Genomic DNA, 12,959 nt, shown 5'->3' with positions numbered 1-12,959 from the left:
GGCTCAGGTCATGATCTCACAGTTTGTGAGACTGAGCCCCACATCGGGCTCGGTGTCGACAGTACAGAGCCTGCTTGGGATTCCCTCTCTCTCTCTCTCTCTCTGCCCCTCCTCCGCTCTCTCTCGCTCTTTGAAAATAATTAAATAAACATTAAGAAAAAAATAAGATCCACGATTTGGTCTTAAAGCCTGGGGTCCACAGAAGATTCCACTGGTTTCCATAGCCTCCCCTGCCGAGTCCAGGCGGAAGGCTCCAAATCCAGGCCACCAGCGCTCACTTCCTCCCGCACCCACTGCGTTTTTAACTCTGGTGGCAGTTTCTTCTTAGATGACTCACTGTCACTTAACCTCTTGAAACAATTCTGCACCATGATTGCTCCTTGGGATCTGCCCCACCCCCTCCAGCCCAGGTGCTGTGGTTGTGCGAGTGTAGCTTACAACTATATCCTCATTCCCAGCACCTGGTACACGGGGGTCACTTGAGTGTTTGTGGAAAGAGCCCAGGGGATGAATGCGTGATAGACTGTGTTTTAATTTTCCCTCGATTTCATTCCTCCTGTCTCTCCAATGCACATTCACCAAGAACTCTGGGTTCTTCCTTCCCAGTGTGTCATTCACGGTCCCCTTCCTCCCCATTCCCTTTGCTTCTGCGTCGGACCCTCATCACTACCCATTAGACCTACTGCAGAAGCAAGCGGGTCTCCAGGTAGTGATGACAAAACTGACCCGTGGCATCCTAGGAAGATGGAGGCAGCAGGGATTTCAGCTCTTCCCAAATCTCCCCGTGCAAACAGAGCACCAAGCTAGGAAACCCCAAACCTAGGGGCTTCGAAAACAAAACTGGAGCATAAGGCTTTTCCTGGACATCAACCCCCAATGGCCACGAGACCCACCTGGTGTTGGTGTCCGTGCAGGAGGACGTGGAGGGAAGCAACGGGGCACTGCCAGCGGGACCCCAGAGCAGGACAATCCCGAAGTCGCCAACGGGCATTCACTGGGAAGGACAGTGTGCCGATTTGGAAGCAGCAGCTAAAACCGGAGGGGCTTTGCCCCCTCTACACACACACATGAGGACAGTCCACACCAGTGCGTACGCGGTGTGCGTGGGATAAGGGGTGGAAGTCTGTGCGTTCCTGTTTCATGGAACGTGCTATGAAATAGGACCCACATGCGCATGTACACGCTCACGCTCCACTGAGTTTTACTAAACTGTAGGATTTTCGAATAAGGCTCAGCATTCTGCATAACTTGAGTGTGGCCTGATGATCCAGTTATAACCGACACCAAGTCAGGCTCGGAAACACACGATTTTTGTTGAAATCACATGCAACTCCGAGTTGGCAGCCACAGCATCGAAACCGGCCTGAAAAGGTACTTGTGTGGGTCCAGAGAAACACTGGCAGACGTGACTGAGTCAACACCGTCAAGAGTTTTAAAATAACTTTTCCCCCCATAAAGTCGTGGTGTGTCGGAGCCTCAGGGGCCTCTTAAATCGTCATTCCACAGAACCGTAAATACTTGAAAATCCAATTTGCAAGGGGCAGAATCATAACAGAGGCCAGAAGAATGAAATTTCATCCAGCCAAAGCCTTATTTTATGAACAAGGAGACCAAGGTCCAGATCAATGGGGACTTATCCTACCAAAAGGAAACAGTAATTTACGGGAAAGAAAAAATACAGTTCATGCAGCTTCGGGGACAAGGGGGTGAAGGGCGTGGAAATAAGAAGCACAAATGTGCCTTTAGTTTCCCTTTATAAGGAAAGAAAAGAAAGAAATGCATTTATCCCTCTAATCTCAGTAGCCAAACCAGTTTAAAGCCACACGTCCGTTCAAAGGAATAAAGCCGTCAGGCTGAGACTCACTTACCCAGTATCCTCTCAGCATGAGGAGCAGAGAGCCGGGAAAAGGCCCTCTCTTCCTGATGTCAGGACTTCTCAGCACTGCCCTCCGCCCGTGGTCTGTCTTCCCCCAGAATCACATGGAAGTGTTCTATAAATGTGCATTGGCTTAAGGTTGGGAACGCTGGCCTGGGAAGCAGCGGCGTGTAAGCAATCTGACCCAGGCCAGGCGGCAGCTTTCCAGAAGGCTCTGCAGCCCTGAGGGAGGATAACAGGGGCCAGGGCAGTTGCAGGTATCGAGAGCCTGCAACTCTGTTCTCCTCACTCTGAGTTGATTTGGGATCCGAATCCAGTCTCCACTGTCTTGGGTTGCAATTTCATTTACTTGGGGGCCGTTCTATATTTTGGCGAGGACCAGCCACTTTTCAAGACACAGCAGCCTTAATAATCATAAAAACAAAACACCCCCCCCAAAAAAAACCCTATAAAATGAGAAGTGCTTCTGGTTCAGCTCCCACAGACCTCATAAGATCAAGTTGTCCTTTTTGGAAATGTCACTGTGCTCCCTTGAGACAGGGAGAATGAACAATCGCTCTTAGGCCAGTTCTAAATGGCAAAGCTACCTAAAATTCCGTCAGTATTTCGTGGGTCAAATGCACAACCATACAACGAAAACAAAGCAACCATCAGAAAGAGTGTGGAGGTCTTTATGCACCGACCCTGAGAACTCCCCAAGTTACGTAGGTAAGTGGGAGAAAAAAGTAAGGTACGGGACAGTATGTGTAATATGCTATCATTTGTATAAAACAAGGTATACGTGTATGCATACATCCTATATTATGTGTGGTGTGTGAATTCTATGCTCTGAAAGAATCATACCACACGCTTATAATAAATAAATGAGTGACTCCAAAAATTCACACAAGCGACTAGTGAAGGGGGGAGCAGTTGCGGCCAGGAAGGGGCAGAAACCAGGGGACAGGGAAAGGGGGAAGATTGTCTCCTCACGTATTTCTTTTCCTATTCTAGGAATGTGACCTCATGTGTATAGTCGTTTGTCAAAGAAAAATTTTAAAGTAATCTCATTTCCATTAGAAATACTTAATTTTCAAAATTGCGATTCAGGGCACTGAATTCAATTAACCATAACGCGGGCGTGTGCGTGCACACACACACACACACACACACGCACTTTTTTTTTTTTTTTTTTTTTTTTACATATTTAACGTCTTTGATTAGGTTGAAATTCCCTAAGAAGACAGAGTTTTGAAATAACAAAAATCCTGGCCTACACAGGACCCATCTGTGAGTTCCGATCGAGGAGTCTGAGGGCTGGACATCTGGCCCCGATGCATCTCCTCTGTAGCCATGACTTAGAGCAGGTGCCCAGGTGCCTCATCGTGTGTAAAACAGCCCCACAGCACCCCCTCTCCGTGGGCCCAGCGTGTCCTAAGCAAGACGATGTACATAAAAGCCTCTGAAAACAGAAAGCCTTTATTCAGGAACAGAGTCGTTCACGGTGATCACATCTTGTAAGATTTTTCTGAAGTTCTTGTGTAATTCAATGCCTCAGATCGTGGAAGGCAAATTCCCCCTGAGAATAAGCATCAAGGAAAAGGGGATACTTCCAGAGGGCCTGTATCTACCTTCACTTCTTAGGGCCGGCTTTTATTTTCTTACCCTGTGCAGGGCGCCTTCTGTAGGTGACCTCCTGGCATGTCCCGGGTTGGGGGGGGGGGGGTGGGCTGTGTTCAGGGCTTTCTTCTACGCCTACCTTCTGTTCCCACTTTATTAAACCAGGAGCATTTTTTAGTCCTTGCCTGAGTACCAACGCAGAACGCCTGGTTGAAAATGCTTTGAGATGTAAAAAAGTTTTGTTTTGTTTTTTTAATTTTTTTTTTATTACACTGAAATCACTAGTCAAAGTCCCGGTGCCTAGGAACAGGGTGGAGGGTGGTTCCCACAATCCCAGGACAAACCGCAGACAACTGCTCGCCGGCTGACGTGGCGCCACCGTGTGGCGAAATTGCCAGTGCAGCTTCTATCGTCCGTTTGACCCGTCAGCTTTGAAAGGCTTCTCCACCAAGACACTAATTCATTAACAAAAAGCAAATAATGGTTTGAATTTGGCGAGATTTGAAATCTTTTCAAATTTGCTCATAAAGCGAGGTCTCATCAATATTTTTTTTTTAATTTTCATTCATTTTTGAGAAAGAGAGACAGACAGACAGACAGACCAAGTGCGAGCCGGGGAGGAGCAGAGAGGGAGAAGGAGACACCGAATCCCAAGCAGGCTCCGGGCTCTGAGCTGTCAGCGTAGAGCCAGATGCGGGGCTCGAACCCATGCACCTCGAGATCATGACCCGAGCTGAAGTTGGAGGCTTAACCTACTGAGCCACCCAAGCGCCCCTCATTAATATTTTTACTGCTACATTCCCATCTTGCCCAATTCAAATTCAAATAAATGCAGCCCTACTGAAAATGACTGGCAGATGGCAGAGAACACGAGAAGAACAAAACATTTTGCAGGCAATGCTTAGAGCTGCTGGTTCTTTTGAAATTCCGAGGGGAAAATAATTCAAAGTTATGTTATGACAGTAAACAGGTGGATTTATGAAAATAAGAAGATAATGTTTACGGCCCATTTTCTCCCTATGCAGTGAGAAAGAAATTCTCGTTAATGAAGCAGAGTTCCTCTCCTTCAAGAATTCATTGAAGTGATAGCAAAGGAATTTATTTTTGTTGGGACCCTAATGAAGCGAACTGGGACAGAACATCAGTCAAGAGACTGCTCCATGTTTGTGGACATCGGAAAGAGGACTGAGGTCTGGTAACGGACGTATCAGGCCACCGCCTAGAGTTGGGGTAAGAGAGAGTGGTGGGGCTTCGACCCGAACAAGACCCAGTCTGCACTGTAGACCCAGGAGAGGCTCTGAAACACCAGGAACAACGGAGGGAAAGGAACTGGGGTTCAAAATTTGAAAATTAAAAATTGGTATAAGCAGAGCCTGGGTTTTCACCGTGTCCTATCCCCCAGACGAAAATCCAATTTGCAAGGGGCAGAATCATAACAGAGGCCAGAAGAATGAAAAATCGACCAGACGAAAGCAAAATCAAACAAAACCCAAACCTCCCACATAGTCCGAAATAAAAAATTCAATAGCAGGTCGAAGGCAGACAAACAAACAAACAAACAAACAAACAAAAAAACATGTCCCGAAATAGAATGAAAGAAAGATTTAAAATAGGAAAAAAATATGACAGGCTTAGAGAATCAATCCATGAGGTCCCGCATCTCATTAACGGAGATGCAGACATGAAACAGGAAAGTGGAAAGAAGAAATTATCAAGGAATGAATGTAAGACTATTTCCCACAGTTGAAGCAGGTGAATCTCCAGATAGAAAGGGCCCAGTAGGTGCCTGGCACAGTATCTTACAAATCCCTCATGGGTCTACGTGTTCTTGGGCTCTGCTAAGTAGTTCTTATGTTGAGGGAGGGCTCTCACGAAACTGTCGTCAGACGAGAGCTAGAACTGGTGCCATCTGAAGGCTCGGGGGGTTGGACGCCCAAAAGACTCACTCACATGGCTGGCAGGTGACACAAGCTTTGGCTGGTAGCTCGCCCGTGACCTACACATGGCCTCTCCATGTGTCTTAGGCTTCCTCATAGTACAGAGGATAGGTTCCAAGAGTAAGTGTTCCGCTAAACAGAATGTGGAAGCTGCCAATCTCTTAAGGCTTGGATCCAGAAACTGGCACTGTGTCACTCCTGTATCCTATTGGTCAGATGGTCGTGGGGCCCACATTAAAGGGGAGAAAGACATAAATCCCCTCTCTCAGTGGGAGGAGCTTCAAAGAATTCATGGCCATCTCCGATCCACCACCAGTCTTAAGTATTTCTAGAAACAGATCACAGGTCACTTATCAATAATGAGAATCAGAACCAAACTCATTTTTCCAGAACTGTCTCCCTTGGATACCACACTCCAGCTACCCGTGCTGAAGTTTCCTGAAGTTTCCAATATGCCAGACTCGTTGAATCCTCACAGACTTCTCTTTGCCGTTGCCTCTGACCAGAATACAATTTCCCTGTATCTTCATGTGACTCAGTCCTTCTCACGATTCAAGTCTCATCTCAAATGTCACCTCAGAGAAGATGTCCTTGCCCAGCATATCTAACATAAGTCACGATCAGCATTTACACCCTTAGCCTTGGCTACATCCTTCATAGCACTAATCATTACCAAAATGTTATTTTTTGGTCTTGCTTTTGTTTATTATCTGTCTCCTAAGAGCAGGGAGTTTGTCTCCTTCTGCATGGTATCTCCAGCACGAAGACCAGTGCCTGGAACGGGTGTTGAGTGGTTCAGAATCCGTTGCAAGCAGACAAAGAAACAATGTCTCTAAATTCCTGATGAAAAAATATATATATATTTTCCATCCAAAATTCTATATCCAGCCAAACTATGAAGCAAATGGAAGGGTGGAATGAGACATTTTTCAGATTCAAAAAATTTGCCCCAGTAAAACCAGGGCATAAACTAAGAAAGGTGTTTTTTTTTTTTTCCCTAATGTTTATGTACTTTTGAGAGAGAGACAGAACGCGCACAAGCAGGGGAGGGGCAGAGAGAGGGGGACAGAGGCTCTGAAGTGGGCTCCATGCCGACAGAAGCGAGCCTGATGTGGGGTTGGAACTCACGAACCATGAGCTCATGACCTGAGCTGAAGTCAGATGCTCAACCGCCCCGAGCCACCCAGGCGCCCCAAAACTAAGAAAGGTTTTAAACACAGAATGTAGCAGAAGAAAGCAGGAGAGGGAAGCCCCACGGGGACAAATGTCCAGCAAGACGGGGCTTACAGCTCATCCAAATCAAGGGTGTAGACGGGGTCCTGGGACAGAGATCTCCAGAAAAAATAGATAGTGGACTGGGTGAAGAGGTTAGAAACAGTGGACAGTATATTTCTTCAAAGATGCACTCAAAGCAACTAAAAACGACAGAGGGAAGCAAAAGTTTAAGAAAGAAAACGTAATCGGTAATCCTCTTGACCTCTAGCCCTGCAAGAAATGCTATTCACAGAAATCCAATAATAAACACATGCTCGTTGATTTTCAGATTTGAGAATCGACCTATAGACAAAGCACAAAGTGCCTACCGGTCGTTACAGAACAGCCTGGATGATTTTGTGGCTGACCTTGTGCTGTGCTGTCCAGATGCCCCTCTAGGGGGAAAAAAAAAAAAGAACTTCCTTATTACCCCAGCTGCTGGAAGTGCTGTGGTCTTTTTGCGGACGGTCTCAGCCAAAGAGAGATGCGTGAAGGGCAATTCGGCCTCCCCTTCTGCCCAATCCTGCTTCCTTCCCTTCCATGACTGCACCCCTAACAAAATTCCTGCAGGCCAATGGGTGTCACAGAGAGTGAGAGCTGGTGCCAGAAGCAGGGTGGTCCAAAAAAATGGACAGTAGGATAGGATTTGGGAGTGGTTTCACCTGCTACCTGACTGACAAGGAGGACACCGTCACTGATGCACACTAATCGTCCCTGGTACAATGTGGCAGTACGATTGTTAAAATTGTTGCTGGCGGTGAGCTCAGATGGTACCTCAATGAAAGAAATGTATTCGCTGCTGCGATGTGTCAGGTGTTAGTGACATGAAAGGAGTAGTGGCCATAAGGCTATTGCCAAGATGACCGCTTTGGGACAAGATAGCATATCGGTGAGAGGGATTCATCAGCAACGATAGCTAATGTGAAGGCTGGAGGCCCAAGCATGCAGCCAGCGCATGTGAAGGTTGGTTACAAACAGAAGGACGAGGCAAATAAGTAAATATGCTTACTGATGATAATGGTGACCAAGGTTTCCCACAGTTGAGAAGGGATTTGTAATATGGAAAGAGAAGGCTAGGAAAAAAAAAACCTAGAGGTGCTGTACTGGAATTAGAGGTTGGTGTAAACGTGTAGGTTTTTTTTCCCCCTTTCTTATTTGAACACGTTTTAAATTTATCTATGTATCTATCTAGAGATAAAGATAAAAGATAAATAGGATGTGTTTAACATGTGTGAGTAGGTAAATACGAACATATATTTTCCAGCTCTGTTACTTTGTTGTTGTTTTTTTTCCAAAGGTCACCTTCAAGTTCAATGACCAGAACAGATTTCATGGAGAAGGTGCTTTTGTTTTTTTCAATATTTATTTTTGAGAGGCAGAGAGAGACAGAATGCAAGCAGAGGAGGGGCAGAGAGAGAGGGAGACCCAGAATCTGAAGCGGGCTCCAGGCTCTGAGCTGACAGTGGGGCTTGAACTCGTGAACTGCGAGATCATGACCTGAACTGAAATCGGACGCTTAACTGACTGAGCCACCCAGGTGCCCCTATCTCTATTTCTTGAGGGGGTCTACAAGCCATGATATCCCAGCATACAAAAGTAGGAGATAGTGCCATAGTCCTGGGTTATCCCCCCACAAAATATTTATCAGCTACAAAGGGAGAAAGGATTCCTTTATGGTGAAGAAACCTGCCAGACACTGGCATGACCAGGTGATCAAGATTCACATCACCAGTGGGGCAGGTAGACCTCACGTGCCCCTGGGGTGAAGCACTGAGAACATCGCTTCGTTCTGGTGCTACGCCTGCCAAGGATACGCGGCCTGGGTCTGGACATGAGGAAACATTGAGAAGACCCAAGTTGAGGAGAATCTACAGAAGGGAGATTCTTTACAGCTGTCAAGAGTGAAAGTAACAAGAGACCAAGGAGCTGCTCCTGCAGGAGATGAAAAAGAGAGACATCGTGTGATCCTGGATGACATCTTGGACCAGAAATGTCAAGACCCCGTTGGGACAAAAGGAGAAGTCGGAATGGGGTGTAATGACGGGATGCCAGTGTTGTAAAGTGTTGATTTCCTGATAGGGGTGGTTGTGTTGTGGTTACGCAGGGAAGAGTCCAGGGTGGCGGGGTCACGCTGAGGAAAGAGGGGCATCAAGTCTACAACTTGACCCCAAATAAAGAATAGTAACAGTGAGTATCCACATGGGGCGGGGGGGGGGGGGCATAAATACAACTAACTACTGGGGATACGGGAGATCTTTGTATTCTTTTTTAAAAATATTTTTAAATGTTTATTTTTGAGAGAGAGACGGAGCGCAAGTAGGGGAGGGGCAGAGAGTGAGGGAGACACAGAAACTGGAGCAGGCTCCAGGCTCTGAGCTGTCAGCATGGAGCCCGGCGCGGGGCTCGAACTCACGAACCGTAAGATCGTGACCTGAGCTGAAGTCGGACGTTTAATCGACTAAGCCACCCAGGCGCCCCAAGGTCTTTCTTGTTGCAACTTGTATAAATTTGAAATTTCAAAATAAATTATTTTTTTAAATGGTGATATCTGTGCTCTCAGACCACCTGACCAAATTGTACTAAACCCCCTAAAGGCTAGTGGCTTCGCTGGGCCTCTTCTGAGACCCCCACCACCCTGCCCTGCTACAGCTCTCAACTCTGCTGAAAGCACTCTAGGCTGGACAACAGTAACTCCTCTTGGATGAACCATGGACTGTGACACCAGAATATTCACATGACTGGGGTACCTGGGGGGCTAGTCGGAGGGTCCGACTTCAGCTCAGGTCATGATCTCACGGTTCGTGAGATTGTACCCTGTGTTGGGCTCTGTGCTGACAGTGTGGAGCCTGCTTGGGATTCTCTCTCCCTCTCCTTCTGCCCCTCCCCTGCTCATGCTGTCTCTGTCTCTCTGTCTCTCTAAGTAAATAAACTTAAAAAAAAATAAGAATATTCGAATGACTGAAGAATGCCAAGGTATCATAAATGACAGCAAAAAGGTGAAAGCCATCCAAATGTCCACCAGTGGATAAACTGTAGCATATCCATACAAGGGAATATTATTCAGATGATGCTTCAACGTGGATACACCTTGAAAACATGGTGCTAAATGAAAGAAGCCAACACAAAAGACAACATGATGATGATTCAACTTACACGAAACATCCAGAATAGACAAGTCTGTGGAAACAGAGAATAGGCTAGTGTTTGCTGCGAGAGCACCGGGGGAATGGGGAATATCTCCGAACGGATATGGGTATGGGTTGGTTCCCCCCCCCCGCCGCCCCCGAGGTGATGAAAATGTTCTAGAGTTCATTCTGGTGATGGTTGTGCAACTCTTGTGAATATAATAAAAACCATTGGATCGTATACCTTAAAAGTGTGAATCTTACAGTAGGTGAATTATATCTCATTGACAAAAAGTATCTCACCCTGGCCTTCAGAGGTGAGTAAACATGTTTACATTGTTCTGCCTCTCCATTCATCTGGTGGGTCTAAGTACGATCCCTGAACAGCAGCACGGGCATCGCCTGGGAATTAGAAGTGGCCAATCAGAGGCCCCCTCCCCAAACCTACTGTATCAGAATCTGTATTTTTAAGATTAATTTTATTTATTCATTTATTTACGAGAGAGCGAGAGTGTGGGTGGGGGAGGGACAGAGGGAGAGGGAATCTTAGGCAGGCTCTACGCTCATCACGGAGCCTGATGAGGGGCCGGATCCCATGACCCTGGGATCGTGACCTGAGCCAAAATCAAGAGTCGGACGCTCAACCGACTCAGCCACCCAGGTGCCCCCAGAATCTGTGTTTTTAATAACCATCCCCTGTGGTTCAAATGCACACTAACATTTGGAAAGCACTGGTCTAAAGCATTATTGAGGCCATGGACTCGAGTTTTGGGATGACAAATACATAGCAGGCGTGGTCACATTAAGACACCATTTCAATGACATGACATGACATTTAAAAAATGTTTTGAGGGGCGCCTGGGTGGCTCAGTCGGTTGGGCGGCTGACTACGGCCCAGGTCATGATCTCACGGTCTGTGGGTTCGAGCCCCGCGTCAGGCTCTGTCCTGGGCGCTCAGAGCCTGGAGACTGCTTCCGATTCTGTGTCTCCCTCTCTCTCTGCCCCTTCCCTGCTCGCTTTCTTTCTCTCTCTCAAAAATAATAAGCAATAAAAACAAATTTAAAAAAAATAAATAAATAAAATAAATAAAAAATGTTTTGAATTTACTGGCCCTTTTTATTTCTTTATTTACAGATCCTCTTCAACATTAACAAAACGAAAGAAAAGCAAATGGAGGCGGCGTCCTGGAGGATGGCATGAGACACTGCGCTTAAGCGTGTCCCAAAATGTCCCCAGGCTAATACCAGCTGTTCGTTTTGCCAGCTGGAAATCTCTCCAGGAGGAGAAGTCTCACCGATCCGCTGCTGGTTACTAAGATGGCTGTAGTTCTGTTCCATAAAAATAGGGAGGCGGCCGTGGCGCGAAGGCTAATGATCCTTTTTAGACCATTTAGAGCCTTCGGCCTCGAGAGCCTGGGAGATATTTATTTGCATGTTTTGATTGAGAATTTGCACTCATTGTTTCACCGTACAAATTAAAAATTAATATTTATTACATTTCTCTCCCGAAATGATACAATTAACACCTCACTGAAACAGCACAGATTTAATAATCTCTCGCTGTCTCTGCGCCCCAGTCCCACGCCAGGTGAGCAGCATGCACGGTGTGTGTGCCTTTCTCTGGCTTCATGCTATATATCGGACGACAAACAGCCCCTCTGCTCTCTGGCCAAACCGCACGGCAGGTGATTCCTCTCCTGTCCACGTCCAGGTGAGACGGGCTCGGGGTTGTACATATGCTTCCCTCTCATACTTGGGGTGCTTTGGGCACCCCGGCCTGGAGGTCTTGACAGTGAAGGGAGGCACGTCCCAGTCCTGGGCTTTGTTTTCTTGCAGAAGCTTTTGGATCAGTGTCTAGACTTAGGGCAGACGCTTGGGAAAAGAGAAGTCTCTAGATCCGGAAAGTTCTACACTCGCGTCCCCCCTCCCCCCCAATTCACATGGCGGACTCCCGCTCTTAACTGAAATGTCAGCTTTTCGGCGGGGGCTTCCCAGACCACCCCAGCTAAAGTTACCCACCCACACTGCTCACCACCTGGTAGGTAACTCCTTCCCACAATATGCTGCCTTTGAATTTCCTCATATTGTCGCCAACTGAAATTATTTATCTATTCCCTGTTTGTTGTCTTTCTCCCTGATAAGACTGTCGGCTGGCATCCGCCTGTGACAGCAGCGATCTTGTCTGTCTTGCTCACAGAGCCTGGCATCTCATGGGCCCTTGATAGCCTTAAGCCGAACAATGTGTGTAGCAGGGCTGTGGATGCTCAGGCCCTGTGCCCCCGCCGCCCCCCGAGTGCACCTGCAACCACGGTGGACAGTTTTCCACGTGTCAAGAGCTCCCATGAGTCCTGGGCTCGCCTTTGCGTTCCTGTAGACATTTCCTTTATTTCCCACTAGCCCAGGAGTGTCATACAAATTATGGCATATACAGGATTGAGTTGTGTTATAGCAGGAGACTCTTCGGACAGTCTACCCTGACACATTCCTGATCATTTCCCACCTTGGAACAAAGCAGTTCCTAAACACCAAGCGACGGCCCCGGCTGCCTCCTGCTCTGCTCTCCTCCCCGCCTGCGCCCCGACTTCATCCTGGGCTCCTTCTCACCTCAGCTTAACGGCCTTGACTCTGCTAGCCAGGTCAGATTCTTGCCTAGCTCCAAATCCTTTCCTTCCAAGCGTCTAACACAGCAGGTAATATACATTCATCTTTGTTTCGCTTGTTTGATGTCTGTCTCTCTCCAAAATCCGTAAGCTCCATGCGTGCAGGGCCTTGCTCGCAGTCTTTAATATTGCATCTCGAGCGTCCAGCCTGTGGCTTAGCACATAGTGGCCCCTCAATAAACATGCATTAATAAATGAAGCACCCAGAAAAGGGGGCAGGTTTTCATCACAGACTCATGCAATCGCCAGCATAGCAGGGGCTACTGGAGAACGAGGGCGTTGAGTTTTTACTAACTACTGCCTTCTCCTGGCAGCCTGGCCGACGAGGAGCGCCAGGATCTCCCCGAGAGATACACTGAATACCAAATCACACCAAGCGACATGTTTATGACACTAGCCGCTATACACGCATTGTGGATGATCTAACTCGGCCCTGGCTGGACATACACAGACCCCACATCCAGCATTCTTGGCACCAAATCAGCTCTGACCAGAAGGATCCCCCAGTG

The sequence above is a fragment of the Panthera leo genome, chromosome D2, assembly GCF_018350215.1.
Source record: "Panthera leo isolate Ple1 chromosome D2, P.leo_Ple1_pat1.1, whole genome shotgun sequence".
In the NCBI taxonomy this organism is placed as follows: domain Eukaryota; kingdom Metazoa; phylum Chordata; class Mammalia; order Carnivora; family Felidae; genus Panthera; species Panthera leo.
This window is presented reverse-complemented; position numbering follows the sequence as displayed.